Source organism: Lagopus leucura, unplaced genomic scaffold (assembly GCF_019238085.1).
Source record: "Lagopus leucura isolate 7727_CA_CO unplaced genomic scaffold, USGS_WTPT01 Super-Scaffold_100002, whole genome shotgun sequence".
NCBI classification, from domain to species: domain Eukaryota; kingdom Metazoa; phylum Chordata; class Aves; order Galliformes; family Phasianidae; genus Lagopus; species Lagopus leucura.
In genome coordinates this window covers 84663511-84684736 of record NW_024962263.1, presented here as the reverse complement: position 1 = coordinate 84684736, position 21226 = coordinate 84663511, and the positions used below count along the sequence as shown (strand labels likewise).

At 39.1% G+C, this 21226-nt stretch overlaps 1 long non-coding RNA gene across 1 annotated transcript in view; it reads right to left on the bottom strand.

The window, feature by feature from the left end:
• Window positions 1–1193: 1193 nt before the first annotated feature.
• The window catches only part of LOC122179411, a 33517-nt gene continuing 13484 nt past the window's right edge, over window positions 1194–21226 (bottom strand). Inside the window, exons 3-4 of the long non-coding RNA XR_006178682.1 lie at window positions 2231–2380; window positions 1194–1359 (exon numbers count right to left, since the gene is read on the bottom strand). This is a non-coding gene — a long non-coding RNA (uncharacterized LOC122179411). The remainder of the gene's footprint in view (window positions 1360–2230; window positions 2381–21226) is intronic.

The following is a 21226-nucleotide window of genomic DNA, read 5'->3' as shown; positions in this document are numbered from 1 at the left end:
GTAGAAAACTTACAGCAGGGCCTAGGAAGGTGGGTTAGGCTCTAAGCCTATGAATCCATCTCCTTGTCCACATGGAAGGAGGGGAACCACCTAGGTACTCTCCTCTGTCCTACGACAGCTTTGCCAGAACACCATTTCAACACATCTGGAAGGGCTGCACCCAGCTCCTCTTCTCCAGGAAGTGCTCCTTAATTACATTCACAGAATTGGATGGGAAATTTCCAGAAACCTTCCTGATTGCTTCTATGACTTCTCCCCTGATTTACTGCAAGAGGCCATTATGGCTTTAAAGGCATTTCCATATTTTGCTTTCAGATCCATGAAGTGTGACTTCTGCGAAAATCTGACATTTCCTTTATCCCTCAAAGATCACCCAGGGCTCTTTAGGTTCAAGTCAGGCAAGCCATAGTTACTGGAAGAATCATAACTAGCTATTCTCAACAGAATGATTAACAACAGGATTGATATTGTCAATAGTTCTGTTTCCTGTTGTACATGGGCAATAGATTTCACTAGAATCTGTCTTTGTGTATAGGATGCTTCTTTATCAAGCCATGCTTTTTCCTCTAAACCTAGGAAGGATACAATATCGTTGCAATATAAATTTTTAAATATACCCTGTATGAAAGCAAACTGATTTCCTGTCTGACTTGTTCATCTATTACCTAGAGAGGAAGAAAGTGAAGTTCTTACTTGTTATGTAACCTGATTTTTATGCATGAAACCACACTGCAAGTGCTTGAGTGTGAAAAAAAACTTGGGAAAGAGCTATAGTAAACTAGGAGGAACTGAACACATAGGTTGGATTCCATCAGGAAATCTTAACTATCCACAGCACATGGCACAAAATGTCACACAATTAATTCCTGTTTAATTTATGCAACAATTAATTATGGCTATAAGAGAGAGGATGAGCAACCTGAAAAGAATTAGGCAATTCCCTTGCTTACAGGCTTTTTATTTTCAAACAACTATGGGCTGAACCCCTACTCCAGAATTAAACTGAGTTTTAACCTCATCTAGCAGATAAATGACTTTTTTTTTTTACTCTTTTGCCTGGAGTAACTGGAAAATTTGGAAGGGTCAGCAGGCAAAGAAAACATTTTCAAGCTGAAAAGTAATGATTTAATATGCTAAACATCAAGAGAGACCTTATTTTTCCATGCTGTAGTCAGCATGCATCTATTTACTTACCTCAGGGCTAACAAGTAAAAGCATTACTAAATGAGGGCTGGTGCAGTTCATGCTATCTTTGTACTATATGAGAGTGACAGAGAAGAAGGGAAAAGCGTATTTTATATTCTGCAAAAGCAGGTGTTCATTTTTCTCAGCTTGGCTCTGGTTCTTCAATATCAGACCCTAAAAAAAAGCACGAGAGACATGAACTCTCTTTTCTCAGAGAATGTATGTCCTGCCTACCATCACTTTGCAGGATTGGTGTCTCAGATTAGATCTCATACCGTATTTAATTTTAGAGCATATAGATGTATATTCATATAATCCCTCTCTACATTATAGGTCTGTGATTACACTCAGAAGATGTTCACAGTGAGGGATCTCCCCATGATTCTATAGACAAAACAAGACATGATTCATTTTAAGTCAAGAGGAAACTTTCTACTCACAGAAATGAGGACTACATTAGATTTGGAAATACTCATCACTCAAAACAGGTTTAAATATCCTTCAGCTGGTTTCATACTAAAGGAAATTATCAGATTTTCATCATTTTTATGCTTGCAGCTTAGGCTCCCAGCGTAGATAACTACATGCCTTAAACTTAAGGGCTGCCCATGAGTTGATAACAGTTGTTATCCATGCTTAATTGGATAAATTAAAACATAGCCAAAAACCAACTGCTAACCACTTAAAGTAGAAACTGCACTCACAAAGAATAACCAACAGTGGTCAGGGTATTAAGCAGCTATCAAACTTTTCCAGCAAGGTGTCTGTTTCTTCAAATCAGTCTGCCACAAGGATCATCAGGAGGCTGAGGCACCCCCCTGTGAAGGCAGGCTGAGAGAGGAGGGGTTGTTCAGACTGGAGAAGAGTTGGTCCTGGGGAGACCTCATTGCAGCCTTCCAGCGCCTAAAGAAGTGTTTGTCTGTGACTGGAAACTTTGAAGACCCTCTTGGACTCCAAAAAAAGAAGAACTTGGCAGGCCTTAAGGGAATCTGTGGAGTATCCTATGGGAGGTTACTGATTCCAGCTTTGAACTCGGTACACTTACACTTTAGGAAGGTTGCAAATTTGAATTTGGGGATTCTTCATGCTGGTGAATCACTAAGTTGAGACTTGATAGAGAAAGGTCCAGTTCTCAATCTGTCATAAAATTCCTGCATGATTCTGGACTAGCTGTTTGGTCTTTGTGGCTCAGAGTCTAGGCCAAAAAACAAAAATAAAAACCAGATCATACTCTGTATCTCATTTATTGTGTAATTTCATAGGAAGTGTCATGAGTTTGAGACTAGCTTTCACTAACCTTTATACATCTGTTTGCACTCTGAATACACAATATATTCATTTCCACGTAGCCTTGATCTTTCCTCTAATGTATATGAATAGCTGATAAACAGAGGGATGAGGCTTGGCACCTCTTGTAAACTGAAATTAAGAATTCAGCTGTTGAGCTGAGCCCCTGGAGCCAAAGCCTTTAGCATGCTTTCAGGTCTACTCTATACTTGTTGTCTGTTTCCTTTTAATTCAGACACTTTAATCCAAACACTGACTGATGCAAGGATATATGGAATCTAAGGACATCTGGTTAACAGCTATCAGCATAAGAGACAAAGATAACGGGCAAAGATAAGAGACAGGGGAAACAATAAATTAAACATCTAGATATACAAGCCCTAAGGACAAGATGAGATAACAGACAACAGCAAAGTCTGGAAATCTCAGGTCACTGTCTAAGGGGCCACTGACGAAATGATTCAAAGCCTTGAGGCAGTTCAGCCAGAACTTAGTGACTGATAAGAGGATAGGAAACACGTCCCATAGGAAAGAGACAACTGATCGTAGGATATTTGAGAGGATTTGAGGGGTTGCATTAAGCTGCTTATAGGATGCTTTGAGGGGATCTGGGGAATGTGTGAAAATTATTATGGGACAGTTAGGTAAAAGCCAAATGTAGAAAAGGCAAGGATCAGTAATGATCATGCTGGAAGTGGAACATGGGAAAATGGAAACATGAGAACTGCTGTCTGTCCTTTCTTATTATTAAATCCTATTCCCATTTCCTGTGTGACATCACTCTCTGTGCTGTTTGATGTGCTCCTGAAGTTCAAGCTGGACTAGCCAGACAGCACCTGGAATGACAGGAGGTTACAGCTGGTGATTAGATCAGTGGCCCTGAATTTGTGCTTAGTTACTTAAAAGTATGTATGAACATAAGATAATCTCAGTCCCGATCATCTGGAAAGGAGGAACAGGATCAAACCATCTGCATGTGCTGGTGTACTTCATACCTCCCCCAACTTGCTCCTGTGGTCTCTCCATTACACAGAAGGCCTTGCTAAAATAGATAGTAACCACTAATTTGTCTCAAATCGAGTGTTCAAATAACAGATAACAGATGTCTGGTTCAACAGCTGAAGGCCAGTTAGTTGAGCATGTGCTGAAAACTATGATTATGAGTCAATGATTTTGCCCCATCAATACTGAGCAGCCCAAGAGCCCCTTCAGCTCTCCATGGCAGCAAGCTATACAACAGGATCTCCCCTGGAGTAGGAATGCCTCTCAATGTTATGCTTGCACAGAAATCCTTTACATCTTGCTGTCAGGAGACTCCTTGCTGATACAGACCAGTAAGTGGCTTATTGTTTGTTATAAGTTTGTTAGTTTTGCTAATATTATATCTTTGATTGATTGTGGCCATATAATCCCTTAGATATAAACTGATGATCAAATCTGGGAGTACAAGTGGATTAAGCTATACCCAGCTACCCAGCTATACCCAGCCTCCACTGAGGAGGAGTTCAGAAAGCAAGAGGATTCACTGTGAACCTCAGGGCTCAACAAGAAGGTCTCCTGGATGACCCTCTCTACAGTTAATAATCAAGTGTACTTCACCATCTAAAACCTTGTTAAGTTGCTGTCTTAATTACAATTAAGCTTTGTCAAATCACAGTATTCTGTCAGTAAATATATTGCTGCTTCTCTCATAAGAGAGTAGTTTCCATCTGCGGCAGCTGGTAGTGTTAACATGGCTGACTTTGTCCCTGCTGGCTGGTGCACTTGGACATCTACCTGCTCTGTGGTTGTGCATCTTTGATATGATCTCACTGTGGTTACTTGCTGGACCTACAAATGGTAACAGCAGCAGACTTAAGCTGTGGATGAAGAGGGAGAGTGAAATTATGGCTGGGTGGGCAGCTGGCAGATGTCCAACAATAATTACATTATAGTGTTGTGATATGATACTGAGCTCTGGCTATGGAAAAGCAGCTTGAACGGTGTTCTGTAGCAGTGTGATCCTGAGCATATCATTTTGTGCACACAGACATCCACTTCTGCATTAGAAGAGGTGCTGGTAGATCTGAATTCCTTTAGATAGAATTTGAAGATTTGCTGCTGAAAAAGACTAAATGAATGTAGGATACTAACAATATTAGTATCTGAGCAGCTCTATTTTTTGATACTGTCTCAGCTCAGAATGGTGCAGTCACATGAGTAAGTGAAGAGGTGTTGTTTTGAGCATTCACATATCTGAAGAATACAGAATAGTGGTTAGATCAGGACCTTTTTATCTGAATGTCACATATCCTTGCCCAGTGAAATGATTTAAACTCAACAAAACTAATTGTGCATGAGTAATTATGCCTCAGTAGGATTCAAGGTCATACAAGCTTATGAGAGTGAAGTGGCTGTTAGAGCCCGTGAAATGAAAGTCACCTTGAGGTTGTCTTGCTGGTTTAGGGGGAGTTCATGATTAGTGACAGTTTTGAGTATATATAATGAGTGTTTTTTCATATAGACAACAACATAGCAGAGCTGAAAGGGTAGCATGCTCTCATGAGAAAGAACTCTGGAAAGCCTTTTCAAATAGATGGAAAAATAGAAAGCATATTTTCCTAACACCAGGTGTTACAGAAAGTTTGGCTCAAAATTTTCTTCCTTGGCACTATGTGTTTCCAGTACTGGAATTATGAGTCTTACTAATGGCACAAACATCATGCTGATATCTCCAGGTTGTCATATTAATCAACTGAAAAAATACATGGTTCGTATCTCTTTTTTTTTTCCCCCTCTTTATCACTGTTTTTACTTCCTCCAGCTAATTGTAGTCTCTTTCTTGTCTATGCATGCTTTCATGCTCCAGCTTCTTAATAGTGATTCTGTTTTTAAAGAATAGATGCAGCATTCTTTTTCTGTGGACAGGAGCCTTTTTCATTTGAAATGACCTTGTTTCTGTCTCAATTCATTTCATGCATCAGTTTAGAAGACAATACAGAGAGTTGGATGAGCAAATGGTCAGGTGAAATACAATAAATCTCACAGACCTTTTCTAGTTATTATTCAACTTTCGAAAGGACGTATATCCTCACACTGTAAATGGGAAAGTCCAAGGGCTTACTTACTCTGTTGCAAATGTGTTTTGTTGCCTTGCATACCCTCTTGCATTTAAATCCCCCTACTTATTTTAGACAGCAGAAATGAGGACACCACTTATGGTGTCTACCTTGTAGAAAAGGTATGTGCAAGATTCTGTGAGATCCTTTAAATGCAGTAGAAGTGTGTAGCTGTTATTATAGAAATAGACTGAATACTTTCTGCACAGACGTTGTGTTATTATTAAGCAAATTGTTTCTTGTTGTAATCAAACAAGAAATTCTAAGTGTATAAACTGTAAACAGCACACACCTCAATGACAACTAATGGTAAATCTAAAGATTTTGGTTTCAGACAGTTCATACTTTTAAAAATCTGTCTTCCCCTCCATCTCCTGGAATTCCCCTAAATACAGCTCACATATGTGTGCTCCCTCCATCAGTTTTATCTTACCACCAGGAGACCACCACGGGAAGGTATTCCCCTATCACAGTGTCAGAAACCCCGTCCATGTATGAAGCAATTGACAAAGAAAATGAAAGCAAAATTAACCAAAGTATATTTCCTATGTCTTTGTGCCTCCTAGGTGGATTATTTTCTCTCTAGTAAACCAGAAGCTGTGTGTAAAACTTTCCTTGCAAGATAAATGAAGATGGCGAAACTGGATGCTGAGTGATGAGCTCTATTTTCGGCTTTTTCTTTTCCCCCAAGAGGAGCACCATCATTCTTTCTAATTTCATAGAATCATGGAATGGCCTGGATTGAAAGGACCTCAATGGTCATCTGGTTTCAAACCCCTGCTGTTGGCAGGGTCACCAACCACTAGATAATTTTAGTGAAAACAGCCAACAAGGTCAGGTGTGGTGTGCAAAGAACTGACAGATGTCTCCAATAAGAGAACAAATCAGAAGTGTCTGCTTACAAAGGCTGCTCTGAAAGTAATGCCTCTTATTTTATTAGGTGTGCCCATGACATCAGAGGAGCATGTTGGTGGTATGACAGAAGAAGCTGAATCTTCCTAACAGTATTCCATTACATTTTGTTGCTGTATGACAGATGGCAGCAGAGGGGCACTCTGACAAAATGGCATCTGACATGGAAGTTTGTATGACACAAATGTCTGGAGTTTAATCCATTGACATTCACTGACACCTGCTGAGCATTTATGGAGACCAAACAGTGGATGTGAGAACAGTGAGGTGGTGAGTGATGTGTTTCAGCAGTGGCACCAGCAACATGAAAAACAAGTCACGTAGCAGATGGCCATAACAGATTTTTAAGAGCATGGTATGCAAGTTCTTGTTCATCACTGGTGAAAATTTTTAGATGATTATGATGAAGGTGTTGAAAAATAGTGTTTTGTAACTGAGAATTTTGCTCTATCAAATAGTGTTATTGTGCTCTTTGATCTGTTGTAATTTCCATGGAAATAAATAGGAGGCATTACTTTGGGAGGACCTATGTAGATCATAAGGAAGGAACCTCAGAAAAGAACAGGAATTGGAGAATTTCTCATGAAATTTCTCCTTTGCTAAGTCTGTAGCCCAGCACATGACTTTTTAAAACAGTCATCTATGTGTCGGTTTAAGACACAGCCATTTTAAGCCACATCCATTCCAGCCTCTTACTGAGACTTACCCTGCCCATAAAAAAGAAAAAATCAACAAAGCTACAAAGTCCTAGAATAAAGAATTCAACAAATCTTAAGTGCCTTGCAGGCCAGAAAACACCAGTCTAAAAGGTCTTCTGACTAAGAGTCAGTATATTTATTTCTCTTTTTGCCTGAGGTAGCAGACCCTTTGTCCAGAAAGCAGCAGGTGTCTAAATACTTGCTGCTGTCAGTAGAATGAGTTATTATTTAAAGCTGCTTGAAGGTAGTCAGACTTTTATTCTCTTTTACTGTAGAGGTGAGGGCTTTGTGAGGCTTTAAAAAACTCATAACTTCTTCACATACCAGAAGAAACACTCTGCTCTGAGTAAGAAGTATGAGGGATAACTTTCAGAGAGTCACCGAGTCTGCCTGGGAACTCTGGATATTATCTAATGTAGATCTGCCTTTTTCAAGGACAATCAAAGTGGGTTGTTGAAGGCTGTGTCCACCTGTGTTTCAAATATCTCCAAAGGTGCAGATTCCACAACCTCTCTATGCAGTCTGCTCCAATGTTTGACCACCCTCACACTGAAAAGCTCTCTGTTTTTTTCTTGTTTTTAACTGGAATTTCATGTTTCTCAACTCAGATTGTGCCCATTTCAGCCTGTCCAGTCACTAGACATCACTGAAAAGAGTCTGGTTTGATCTGTTCTTCCTGTTAGATAAGATCCCCCAAGCCTTCTCTTCTCCAGGATAAGCAGTCACAGCTCTCTCAGCCACTGTTTTTATTCTCCAACCCCTTATCCATCCTCATGGCCATTCAGTGCACTTACTACAGCATTTTCATGTACCTCCTGTACTAAGAAACACAGAGCCAAGCACGGGGGAAGGATCACCTCCCTTGACCTGGTAGTGACAATATGCCTAATGCTGCCCAGAAGGCTGGTGGCTTTTTCTGCATGGGCACACTGCTGAATTATGTGCAATTTGGCATTCAGGGGGATACATTGCCTTGCACATTTGTTTTCTAGCCTGTCAGCCCTCAGTATGTACTGATGCACAAGGCTGCATCTGAACTTTGTGAGGTTTCTGCCAGGTCATTTCTCCAGCCTGTCCCTCAGGATGGCAACCTAACCCTCAGGTCTGTCAACTGCTCTTCCTAATTTTGTATCATCTTCAAACTTGCTAAGGGTGCATTCTGACACATCATCCTTTCTGGTACCTAAAAGGGGCCTACAGGAAAGCTGGAGAAGGACTCCTTATCAGGGAGTCTAGTGACAGGTTTTCCTCCATTACTTTCCCAACGATTGAGGTAAAACTTCCTGACCTCTAATTCCTTGAATCCTCCTTGGAGACAGGAGTGATTCATTTGCTTTCTTACAGTAAGCAGAACTTCTCACAGCCATGAAAGAAGATTGGCAATGGACTAGCAATGATGTCAGGCATGTCCCTCAGCACTCATGACTGCATTCCATCAAGTCCTGAGTTTTGTAGGCCTCTTAATATTCCCTGACTTGGTCCACCTCTACCAAGGGCAAACCTTCATTTCCCCAGACTTTTTCTTCCATGGACCTGGTAGTTTTGAAGGGCAGTCTTATCAGGGAAGAAAGCAATGAATACCTCATCCTTTTCTGTGTTATTTTTCAACAGATCTCATGCTGCATTATTATTGCTGCTGATACATCTGTAGAATCCCTTCCTGCCACCATCAAAATCCCTCATTCTATTCAACCCAGAGGGGAACTTTGGCTTTTCTACTTATTATAGAGAGAGGTCATTTGTTTTCAGAAGGTTCTTGGATAACTCATCCATATTTCAAAGGTAGCATGTCAAATGGTGCTTTTCCTTTCCTAGAGAAGAGGTTGAACACACTGACTGGGACTCAGCAGAAGCTGGAAGATGCTGTCTCTAAGAGACAAGATGCTGTCAGTATAAGGCCTTAAAGTGTGGCAGCACTGCCTGCCAAAAACAAAATGCAGGAATGGCTGGAGATAGACACCATGGCATTCCAGAACATGCTCCATCTCTCCGTCTGAATCTTCAAATCATCCTGAATGCAGTCTTCAGAACTTGTTGTCCAGACTGCCAGCCTGACTGTTCTTCATAAGCTCTGGTGAAGGAGTTGCCAAGCCGTAATAGCAGCTCAGAGGCCAGTTCTCTGACTTTGATCATCAAACCATGATGTTCAACCCTGAGACTTCTCATTTAAGTACTTTCGACTTCTTAGATCCACTTTGAAGCCTCCTTCTTATAAACATTAATTACATGCCATGTGCAGTGTTTGAAACATAATGCAAACATGAACAGCTAAGGAAACAGTGCTTTAACATGACTGTTTCAGAAAGATCATTAAGTACAAGAAAAATAAAAACCAGTGTGATTGCCTTACTGTACAGCAAACAGAATACAAAGCAACAGCCACAGAGTGAAAGTGATTTCAGAGCTTCATCGTTTCCCACTCCCACATTCCTCCATCCAAATGCTCTAATTTGAGATGCCTTACAAGCTATATATATTTGTACCACGCAATAACATCTCTTATGTTTATGTCTGTTATGGTAAGCCTTGTGTCCCTGATGTCTTCATACTGGTTTGCATTTTTGATAAGTACAAATAGAGAAATGGATGTTTGATGCCCCCGAGCATTAAATATTGCATCTAATTAGAGAATAATTTCATTTACATTTTCAGAAATTCCAGGTAGGAACAGGCTGAGGAAATATTCAGTCAATCAGCCATTAGTTATGAGACACACAGAAGCTGGGCTCTCTTGCCATTACCACGCAGTACATCCAAATCAACACATTGAGACAAAGAAAGGGAAGAGAAGAGAACAGAACAGTGGTATGAAAACTGTGCAGTGGGACATAGTAGTTGATGAAGGATGATGATTCTGCAGTATGCTGGATTTTATGGCTCTAATTGCACTTTGATTAAATAGAAACCCACAGTGCTGGGCATGAAAACTGGCAAAAATTTTGAATAAAAATAGTAGGGGGGAGAAAGTGGGAAGCAGTAGATCTGTCAGATCTGCATCAGGTTGAAAGGGAAAATAGTTCAATTTTCTTTTCTTGTAACAGTGGAATTTTAATTAATTAAAAAATGGAAGGAAGGAAGGAAGGAAGGAAGGAAGGAGGGAGGGAGGGAGGGAGAAAAATCAGCTGCCTAACAAAGCAAATGGTCTGAACAAAAGAAAAGTGCCTAATGTACTTCTATCGAAAAGGTCCTGTTAGACTCAGCAGAAATCACAATCCAGCTCCACAGGACAAAGGATGCCTAAAATCCCACACTACTTACTGCACTTGGTCCTATTGGCATTTTACATTTTGCACAAGCATTACCCAGTCTGTGTGCTTGTGTATCATGATTTCACTTGATTTCACTGATGAAAAGTAGATCTGATATGAAGCAGTTTCCAAATATTGTTAGAGTGGAAATACATAGCCTAGCTCATGTAAGATTTTGGAAAGTAAATTGTGGATAGATCATTTAGATGATTTGATTGCTATTTTTTAATATTTCCTATAATATTATCTTGCAACTCTTTCTGTTTGATGCATGCAGCTTCACTTTTTGTACTCATCTGTCTTCATTTTCAAATATAACATTATTCCTTATGAAGGAACAAAATTAGATAATCAGAAAGGCTACGGTTCATCCCTCTAAAGCTTAGTCATCTGCACTGTGTATATCTACATGGGAGATGATTGTTCACTTTTGAAATGTACTTAAAGTAGGTATCTGCTTTAGTTTGAAATCAGTGATACTGACTGTAAATGTAGTTGCATACTACTAATTCTGATGAGCATATCTATCTTTCATGAATACTAATGTAAATATTATATATATATATAATATTATATATACATATATAATTCCTATAAAACCAGCTATATCTCCTTAGGAAGTAAATAAAATATCATGGCATTTTTAAGGGCAGAGTTGATTAGTCTTTTCTGGAAAACAGCTGCACTTAACAGTGTGGCAACATCCAAAATTCATCTCTGACATACCCAGACAGTTCTTTTCTGTAGGAGTAAAAATATCTCCACGCTGAATCCAGGTTATTGTTTCATAAGTTTATAAAATTTTCATATTCAAAGATTGGCAAGGCAAGACACAAGGGAAAGTTACCAAGAGAGCCTAGTTGAAAATGTTGTAACAGAAACTGTATGAGGAGCTTTTTGGGATTTAAGAAATGAGAATGAAGAGAGGGCAGAGGAGGAGAATTATGATGAGCAAGATAAATGGTGAAGTCTTTATTCATTCTAAGCTACCAGAATAGATAATTGATTCCACCTCTGCCCTTGATGAGAGTTCTAAGCAGGTTGTCAACTTCAGGATTGCAAAGTTTTGGCTGTTGTCAGTGAAGTCCATCAAACTGTGCAGCTGGGCTATGTGATGATAACCTGAGATTCATGCCTGTTTGTGATGATTTTAGTTCACTGCCCATCTGGCATTTATTCAGTCTGTCTGCACTCAGTAAGAAGAAGGAGGAGATCTGGATAACCTGTTGTCAATGGTGATGTTTGGTAGTAGCACTGGAAAAGTTACATTGCCTAGTTTGTGTTTTGGCTTTGTCCATAGCATAGCAAATAATACTGATCGTGACTGAATAAGATGAAGAAATCTGAGGCCTAGTTAGTGCAGTACTTGTCTTGCACCCCAGTCTAGCTGTGATTGACTTGATTCCAAGAATAAATTTTAGTAAAGTTTTGGGCAAGAGATTATAAAGAACCCCCAAATACTGATGGTGATAGAATCACCCCCCAAAAACACTTGCTAGGAATTTTTAAACAAAGGAATTATTTTATTTTTCTTTTTTAAAAAGATTATCTTAGTGTGTTGGTAGGGAGGATTATGTAGGGCATTTCCATGACATCAGAAATCTGTAAAAGATGAATATTGCATTGGTTTTGGCTATGTTGAGTTAATTATCATCATAGTAGCTGGTATGGTGCAGTATTGGTGCTATAGCAAGCTGGTATACAAGTCAGTGTTTCATTTGCTGCTGAACAGTACTTGCACACAGCCAAGGACGTAGGAGGGAACAGAGCCAGGATAACTGATCTAGACAGGCCAAAAGGATATCCCGTACCATATGGTGTCATGCTCAGTAATAAACATGCAGGGACAGAAGAGTTGGGGGATGTTCTTAGTGATGGTGTTTGTCTTCCCAATAAACCATCACACATGATAAGTGCTGCTTTCCCTTTTCTGCTGATGGGAAGTAGAAAATTAATTTCTTTTGGTTTTGTGCGGTTTTTGTTTTACCTAACAATCTGTACTTATTTCAACCAACAGTTTTATCACTTTAACCTTCCTGATTCTCTTTCCTACTCTGCTTGGGGAAAGTGAGCAAATGGCTGCGTGATTCTTACTGCCCAACAGAGCTAAACCACAACAGACATGAATTTTGGATGCAGAGTGACTGGTACAGAAAACGTAAGTATGGTACTAGATCAGAACTATCATAAAAAAGCAAATGGTTTGTCAGAGGCAGATAAAGATGGATAACAACATGCTGGATGAATGTTACCTGGCTGTTGATCCACATGGCACTTCAACAGGACATCACCAACACAAGCATAGGGTGTGGTAGATCAACACAGGGAAAGTTTTTCATCCTAGGAAAACCTCTTGGGATACTTGACTGCCATTTGGAGAGAAGAGGACAGCCTGCCTTTGCTGATTGCCAGAGGCAGAGGAGCACATAGGCAGTTGTCACCGCTCAGTGTACCCTGTGTTGGTGGCAACTGCCTACTACCATCAGAAAGGATTCTCACTCAAGTCAGTGGGATCATGATTTCCTTGGTGTTGCCACATGGAGTGACTGATGACTGGGTAGTGGTGGTTCTGCAGGGCAGCGGGTGTGCACATGTGCTGACAGGGCTTGAGCTTCAATGGTTGTGCACGTTGTGGCATATGCTATGTGGAACACTGTATGTAACAAACACTTGTAGTAAGATTAACGATAATAGTAGGAACATTGTTTTATGTAATAAAGGAAGATTTAACTCAATAAATATTCTTTGTGTTTGTCATCATCTGATTCACTCATTGGGCCCTCTGTGCAAATTGAACCTTCATTTCCAGAGCTGTAATAGTTAGTAACAATTAGGAAACTGGAAAAGATAACGCAATGCCTGATCAAAGCCAGAAAGTGATTCAAAAGCCAGAAAGTGACCCAGTCAAACAAAGAGAGCCTGGAAAGAAATCTCTTAGGGCTCAGAAAACAAACTGAGCTTATTTCAAACCAGGGCCATCTATCTGGAGGAAGATGTTACATTCTCCAGAAAACATTATTAACCCCCTTATGATATTTAACATTTCCAATTTATACAATGTGACTCAGCTCTAGCCAGGAGACTGACTGCTGACAGAATATGGAGCTTGGAGATTGACTGTCACCTGGGACATTAATTCTAAATCATACAGAGAAGGTGTTTGAATCATTATTTCTTGCCATATTCTCTTAAAATGATGTGTTATGGTCATTAAAGTCTGTTGGCATTCTCCAGGCCCTGACACCAACTAGGTGACCTAGAGTAATTCTCATTGTGTACAGTTTCACCAGTAGTCTTAAAAGCCTTCTTTCTGAGAACGGAATGAACAGGACAGGACAGGACAGGAAAGAACAGAACAGAACAGAACAGAACAGAACAGAACAGAATAGAATAGAATAATTGAATTGGAAGGAACCTGTAAACATCGTCAAGTCCAACTTCCTGACCACTTCAGGGTTAACTAAGTTAAAGTATATATATGAGGGTATTATCCAAATGTCTTGTGAGCACTAGCAGGTGCAGGATATCAACCATCAAGACTTCCAGTTCATGCCATTTGTGCCTCATCCTGAGTGTGTTGGTACACAAACATTTCAGATGTTCTCCTGAACTTGCAACAGTCCCTGCAGTGACATAGATGCTCCCACTTGCCTTTTCACTCTCAGATGGTACCATACCATTTCCTGGCTTAGCTTCAGCATTCCTAACGGTATCCTCTTTCCTAGTCAATTGTAGTTTAAAGCCTTCTCAATCTGTCTTATCAGTTTACACACCGGGAAACCTTTAACCCATCAAGTAGATGTGTCCCAACTAGCAGATCTCTTGTCTTGAAGACACTTCCGTGATATAAAACACAAAATCTGGCAGAGGAACCAGTCCTGGATATAAGTGAGCCACTGAAACTCACCTATGTCTCTCTCAATTTCTGAGAGGACTGTGGAAAACACAAGTGTCAAAAAGTGACAGTTTTCACGAAGTTCCATTTGTGCTTTCCAGCTAGAATTAGTTATGAGACTGTCAGGTGATTAATTTAACTCGACATCTCAACTGATTTCAGGTTCTTTGCTGACATGAACCATTCCCAGAAAAGCAAGGGCATTCGTTCTCATTGCCAACATTTGGCAAAAAGGGCAACCTTGAACTTTTTTCCTGCAATTCATCCTTAGCGAAACTGTCCAATTGCTCCATTATAAGTGCTGCTTTATCTTCTAGGATTTTTCATTGTGATAATTTTCCCTTGCCTGTCATGTTGCTACTACAACTTCTGTAATTGTCTAAAGCAATTACAGATGCCTTGTTTGACAAATGCATTGGTTGTTTATCACAGTGCTTCCCACAATTATTTGGTTGTTGACTGTGGGTTTTAGTATTTCTCTTCTGCCCTCTTAGCGTAAGGAGGGTTAGGCTATGCAGGAGGTAAGCAGCACATACTTCACGTATTATATTCACACTGAAGCCCATAAAGTATCCATAAATATAATTTCTGTTTTTATACATTTTATAACTTGTCAATGATACATTTGCAATGCCATGAAGTATTAAAATGCCAAATTTCCTCTATTCTGTTTTGTTATTTAGGTTAAGTGTAATTCATACATAAACAGTATAGGCAAGGATGCCTGAGCATGAAGATTGCAGAGAAAAAATCTTCTAATATCTAAACCATGACATCTAATATGGGGATTCCCACGTATCTACCATGCTGTCAGGGATAGTTACCCATGAGGTGTGAGGCAAACATATTTATGTTTGTTTATGGACTTTTTTCCTTGCCTAAGGATTTGAAGTACATAAAGATTTTTTGAATTTGGCCCTGAAACAGTCCCCATTGCTCTTAAACAGCAACTGGAGCCCAAAGTTGAAAGTTTGGGCTATTTGGGCTTCCAACCTACTGAACTAAGTGTGAGTAGGAAATCAGTGAAGCAAGGATGGAGTAGAAATCTGAGTGTTGTTATCTTAGACTACCTCATTTTACTTTTCTGTCAGAGCCCTCAGACTCATTGCCTCAGGCTCCTTCCCTGAGTAATGGATATAATCTTCAGCTACAATGCAAAAGGCTGATGAGGATTAACACATTAAATTTTCAACTGTTACAGTGGTTGAAGAACTGATGTTCTGTTGAATATCAAGCCACTAGTGACTAAGATAATAGGCCTCTGAGCATGCCTACAGTGAACTGGTTGTTTCCTAAACCTGCAGTCTTACAGGCAATTATGTGTTCTTCCTCCTGGCTTTTAGATGTATGATACATGCAACACTGAGCAGTCATAGATTATTTATAATCTGATCTCAGACCTCTGTCTTCAGAAATAGCTTCCCAGATAGTACATACTAAATAGATCCTATGCTTACTTTTTCAGAAAGCAGAGACGTCACCTGTTTTTCTCAACACAAGGCAATAGCAGTCTGGGGAATTTATGTTGGCAGACTTGGCAGCCTTCTTACATGGATTGTAAAATCATTTCAACTTGAGGCTCCATTTGTTACTAGATACAAATTAAGCTGTTACACGAAGAGGCACAGATGAGTTGAAATGATTGTTACTGGAACATGCTATGGCTTGGTAGAATCATGGTCTGGAATTACTCACAATAGTCTCTAATGTATATGACAGCTGTACTGGATTTACACTTAACAGTGCAAAACACAATGTAACGGAGATTGTTCCAAGAGAAAACTGACTTGAGACATATAGGTTTAAATTACTAGAAGGAAAGTATTATGAACATTAAATGATTTTGCAAATGGTTCACAAAATCTCATTTTCTGTAAGGTTTACTAAGGTTTACTTCTGCTTTATCCTTCAAAGAAGATGTTTGCTTGCTTTTTTTTCTTTTTTTTCCCTGCACCAAACCTTACATTATGATTGGACATAAGCTAAATTAACAGCTTTTCATTAATGAGATGTATGGTTGCATTTTAATAGGTTGGCTAACCTATGCTTCATGAACTGAATACTAAATTCACTGACAACAAAACAAAACAACTTTGTCTCAGAGACTTGTGTGTTCAAAGTTCATTGATCTTTTTAACTGTATTTCCTTTGTGCTGCGCTCTTCAGAGATGGATAACACAGCAGTTGTGAGTGAGAATAGGAGACAAATATTCCTGTCAACTTTATAAAACTTTGGGATAATACGTATTATAGTAAAGGTGATTTCTTTCTCCTTGAGCTAAATATCTTTGATAAGATTTAATTTTCTTAAAACCTCCAGATTGTTGTGAATCTTAATGACCTCTGACATTAACTGACTTGGTATTTTTTTTTAAATCAAGAAAAAAAAAAAAGAAAAAAAAAAAACAGAACAAAAACAAACAAACTAACAAAAAAAAACCCACACACAAAAAACCAACCTAACAGTCTCAACTATCTAACCACTTTAGGTTGCTGCTGATAACTGGTCAAAAAAAAAAAAAAAAAGGCCTACGTTCCAGATCAAGACACACAGGGTCACAGGTAGATTAAAATTCAGGGGAAGCAAAGTATATTAGCTTTCATTTATCTTATTTTGCATTTATTAAGAAGTAAGAAGATGTGTATACTTGGTTAACTTTCAATGTTCAGAACATGTGTTCTCACTCATGCTTTTGCCTATCCATTTTCAGCTCTACACTAATGAAATATCTGGACTCCTCTTTTGGCTAGTACTTTCCTCCAGTTAGTTATGTCTTGAGATATTATCTATGTCAAATTTCTTGCCACTTCACTTCGCACATGATAAGAGTATAATCACATGCATAACATTCCTTCTCCATTTCAAGGATTCCCATCAGCTGATAATGAGTTAACTAGAGTATGCTTTCCATATCGGCCAGGTTAGGGGGTTTTCCTTGGATGCCTATTGAAAGGGAGTGGACTGATGAAATAGAGATCAGAGACTGTTGCATATCCTTCTCCAATTTGTTCTCATTTCCTAAAATAACTGACCTTTTTGAAGGACACAGTTGAGCTTATGTTACAGATGTAAACCATATTTGGTGAAATGGCTGGTGATTTAGTCCCTTCTAGAGTACTTTGAAGTGCAAACAGTGTGATAAGACACCATATTTCAAGAAGACTTCCATAGGAAAAGCATAAAAATCTCTCCAAGGGCAGCTCAAAAATAAGACCATTAAATCTGAAGTATTGCATCTATGTCATGGGGAATAAGGTCAGAGATGCAAGACTTTTGTATCGTACAACGAATGTGAATGATAGCTGAGTCACTGAAGACAGTAGTAGTAAAAAGCACGTTATCAGAACTAGTTTGTTACACAAACTAGCTGACACATCTCAGGGGTCAGCATGGGTATTTCAAGCATGAAAATTTGCTGAATGGACAGTATATTGATGACAAACTACAAGATCGCAAATGATACTTAATGATGCTTGAATCAAGTCTGCTCTCTTTATATGTGTGTTCTCCGCTTGGAAGATCTATGGAGAAACATATTCATATCATGGTCAGACAAGAGAAAAAGAAAATAACATAGTAGAAAAAAATGAGCCCTCTTTCTGTCATTATAAGGTATAAAATACAATGAGATCCATGTATTTTTCCCTGAAGGATGGGGATCTTCCTCCAAAGAAGCATGGGGGCAGATGAAGAGATGGAAGGAGTAGAGAAGCAGATCATGTTCTTGTTAGTTTAATGATTTATGTCTGGATTTGTTTGCCTTTGGTGTGATTAATTACTTCCAATTATCTGCTGCCACGAAGTCTGCTTTGTACAGAAAAGACGCATCCCTGTAGGTGGGATCTCTAAATCTGTGGATGAATCAATCCTGAAAATGTCCCAGTGATCCCATGTCTGACACATTTTTGCTTCTATAAAACAGAAATTAAATAATGGCAAGCAATCTAGGCAAGAGAGATACAAAAGGAGTACAGACAGATTTTTATCCCAGAATCTTCTGAGCAGCTCCTTATTCTTACACACCATTCCACACTCTTCACTGCAGTCATTGTATGTACAAAAGTACAATTGGGCTTGAACCAGACCTCAAACAACCTGTGCTGTCCTCCTTACTGCATGGGGAGGACCTGTTGTAGCTGAACTCTGAAATCAAAATGGGGAAGCCAGGTGAGAATCATGCCATCCTTCCATGAGAGGTGTGGATGGCATTTCCACTCGCACAGTGAATCAGATCAGTGTCATGCTGGGTTTTATTCTCAGGCAGACAGGAAGGAATTATTGGTGATACTCCAAAGTGTTTTATTTTTAATCAGAAATCTGTGGCCCTGTAGATATCAAGCGATGGGTTTGCAGAACTACTACTTTATTTCTCATACAATGCAGAGAAAAAGGCTGATAGAGCTGAGCTGATTTCTGCAATTTTCTGTGACTGACTGTTTTAGGAGATATGCTGAGGACTGAGCCCTTTTCCAGGTCACTTTTTCTTTATTTCTTCTAGGATTTTCTCAATATTTCAATGTTGCTTCTGGCTTTTCCGCTGTCCTACATTTATTCTTGCTTTTGCCCTTCTGCTAGGGATGTAGCAACGCTTTCCCAGATGCCTTGTTTGCTTCAACAACCTTCTCTCAATGTCCTGTTCATTCAGTTGTATTTTATTAATATAATATTAACCATAGAAATTCACCATGAATTGGGGATTTTTCATTGACTTCATATCAGGGAGATACATCAGTAATATACAGGACTGTATGGAAGGTCTATTAAGGAGACAAGAAATTCTGTTTCACTTTCAGATGCTTTATAGGTCAACTCCTGACTGTGATAGAAAGTTACTTGAATGTAAGTTAGGGAAAAATTTAGCCTGAAGTATAACCTTCCTTTCAGAACCAACAATTTACTGTCTAGTTTGTGGATGGCATGAAATTAAGTAGAACCACCATCCCAAACTGTAATAAAATCTATTGACATCCAAACTATGTATTATGCATATGTAGTCTATTATCCTGAGGCAAAAATGCACAGAGGTTTGACAGCAGCCTAATGAAGGAATGCAAAAGAAGTAGGATTTAAGTAAAAATCTGCAAAAGGACAGAAAAGGTACCTAATAGCCAAAGGGTTTGTTCTCCTTAAAATCTATTTCAAGAAAATGTGAGTCTTGAAGCAGGAATAGGAGTTATGAGCACAGTGAAGAAGGTTAAGGGAAATGAATATGGGTGACTGGGAAGGTTGAAAAGGTGAAGATTTTTGTTGGGAAATGGGTGTCAGGGATACAGGAGATTGGGCAACCAGAGCACAAAATGAGTTTGTGTGATGACACTCCACAGTGGGGGGCAGAAAAAAGTCACAATCTTCCAAAGTGGGGCTGGGGATGAAACTCCTGAAGATCTGTGTTCCTGATGGTATCTCCTTGAAGACATTCAGGGGCAGGCTGAATCAGGCACTGAGCAAGTGGATCTAGCAGTGGAAACCCTACTCATTGCAGGGGAGATGGACTAGATGGTGTTTAAGGGTCCCTTCCAACTCAAATGATTCTATGATTCTATGAGTGGGACAAGGCTCCTCGACCAGTTTAAATGAAGTCTGACTGGTAACTGCAGCAGCTCTGAACAACATAAACCAGTGCAGCAGTTTCTTTTGTGCCAAATGCACATTGTTGCATCCTGGCTGGACACCAAGTTGATGTAAGGGGTTAAAAGAGTGCAAACTTTAGCAGACTAGGCAATGAGAGACTAACCAGTTGCCACAGAAATAGGGGCAGCAACAGATATCCAGACCTGATAGATTTTTGGAAAAATATATTTGCAATCTTTCTCCAAAGTGATGCTTGAATTTTAAGAAGAATTCTATTTGGAAAGAGTCTTAGCAACAGCATAAGTGAAGAAGTATTGAGGTCCCATCTTTAAGAAACAAGGCTAACTGTCTTAAGGAATGTCTTTTTCTGCTTTTCTTTAACATAACTCTTGCTAATCACTTTTCTGCAATCTAACTTATGTATTTAAAAGTTAGTAGCCATCAACATTATCATCATTAATCTAAAATGTGTCAACATGCTGAATCCTACTGGGATTTTACAATTTATTTTTAATGTGTAAATTGTCTTTGAGAATTAAGTGTACCATGATGTTCATAAAAACCATATTCTTGCTTTCACTGGAGAAATAGAGCTAAATAATAAATTAAAGCCTTTCTGCAAAAACATTAATTCTTTGCATACATTTGCTTTTAAAGCTCCCTTGTTTGTGAGCAGTGATAAAAAAATATTCTGCATAATTTTTTTTTTTTTTTTTGGTAGTAATATGAGAAAAGTATAATAGGAAAGTAAAATTAAATTGTATTTCATTACTGATGACAACCTGAATAAAACATGGAAAGAGCATTCTCAGGCTTCAAGAACTTCTGGCACATCAACAACAAACAGAACAAACAGAACAAATCTATATCCACTTAAAAGCTCCCACACATTAAAGTACCCCAAGATAATCCTCTCTCTTTCTCGAGCTGCAAACTAGATGAACTGGCAGTGAACAAAAGGAGAGCACTTCCTCTTGCATTTTTCATAAGAGCTGTGTTTCAAAAGAAGCATATCACATAGACTTCATTACTTCATTTTATACCAAGACACACCCCAGTGCTGCCCTTAGAAACCTAAGAGAACCCTCTGGCAAAAAGGCTCCCTGGGCATCCAATTTCAATCATGTACTGACTTCATCAAAACTGATTTAGATCAGCAGTAAACAACACATGAGGACATGAGGTTCTTACTGATATACCTTCTTTTTTGTGTTCTGAGTGCAAGCTTGTAATGCAATGCAGAGTAGTGTTAAAAGTTATACAGTCTGTCTTGTACCACTTGTACCCTTCCCTTCCCTTCCCTTCCCTTCCCTTCCCTTCCCTTCCCTTCC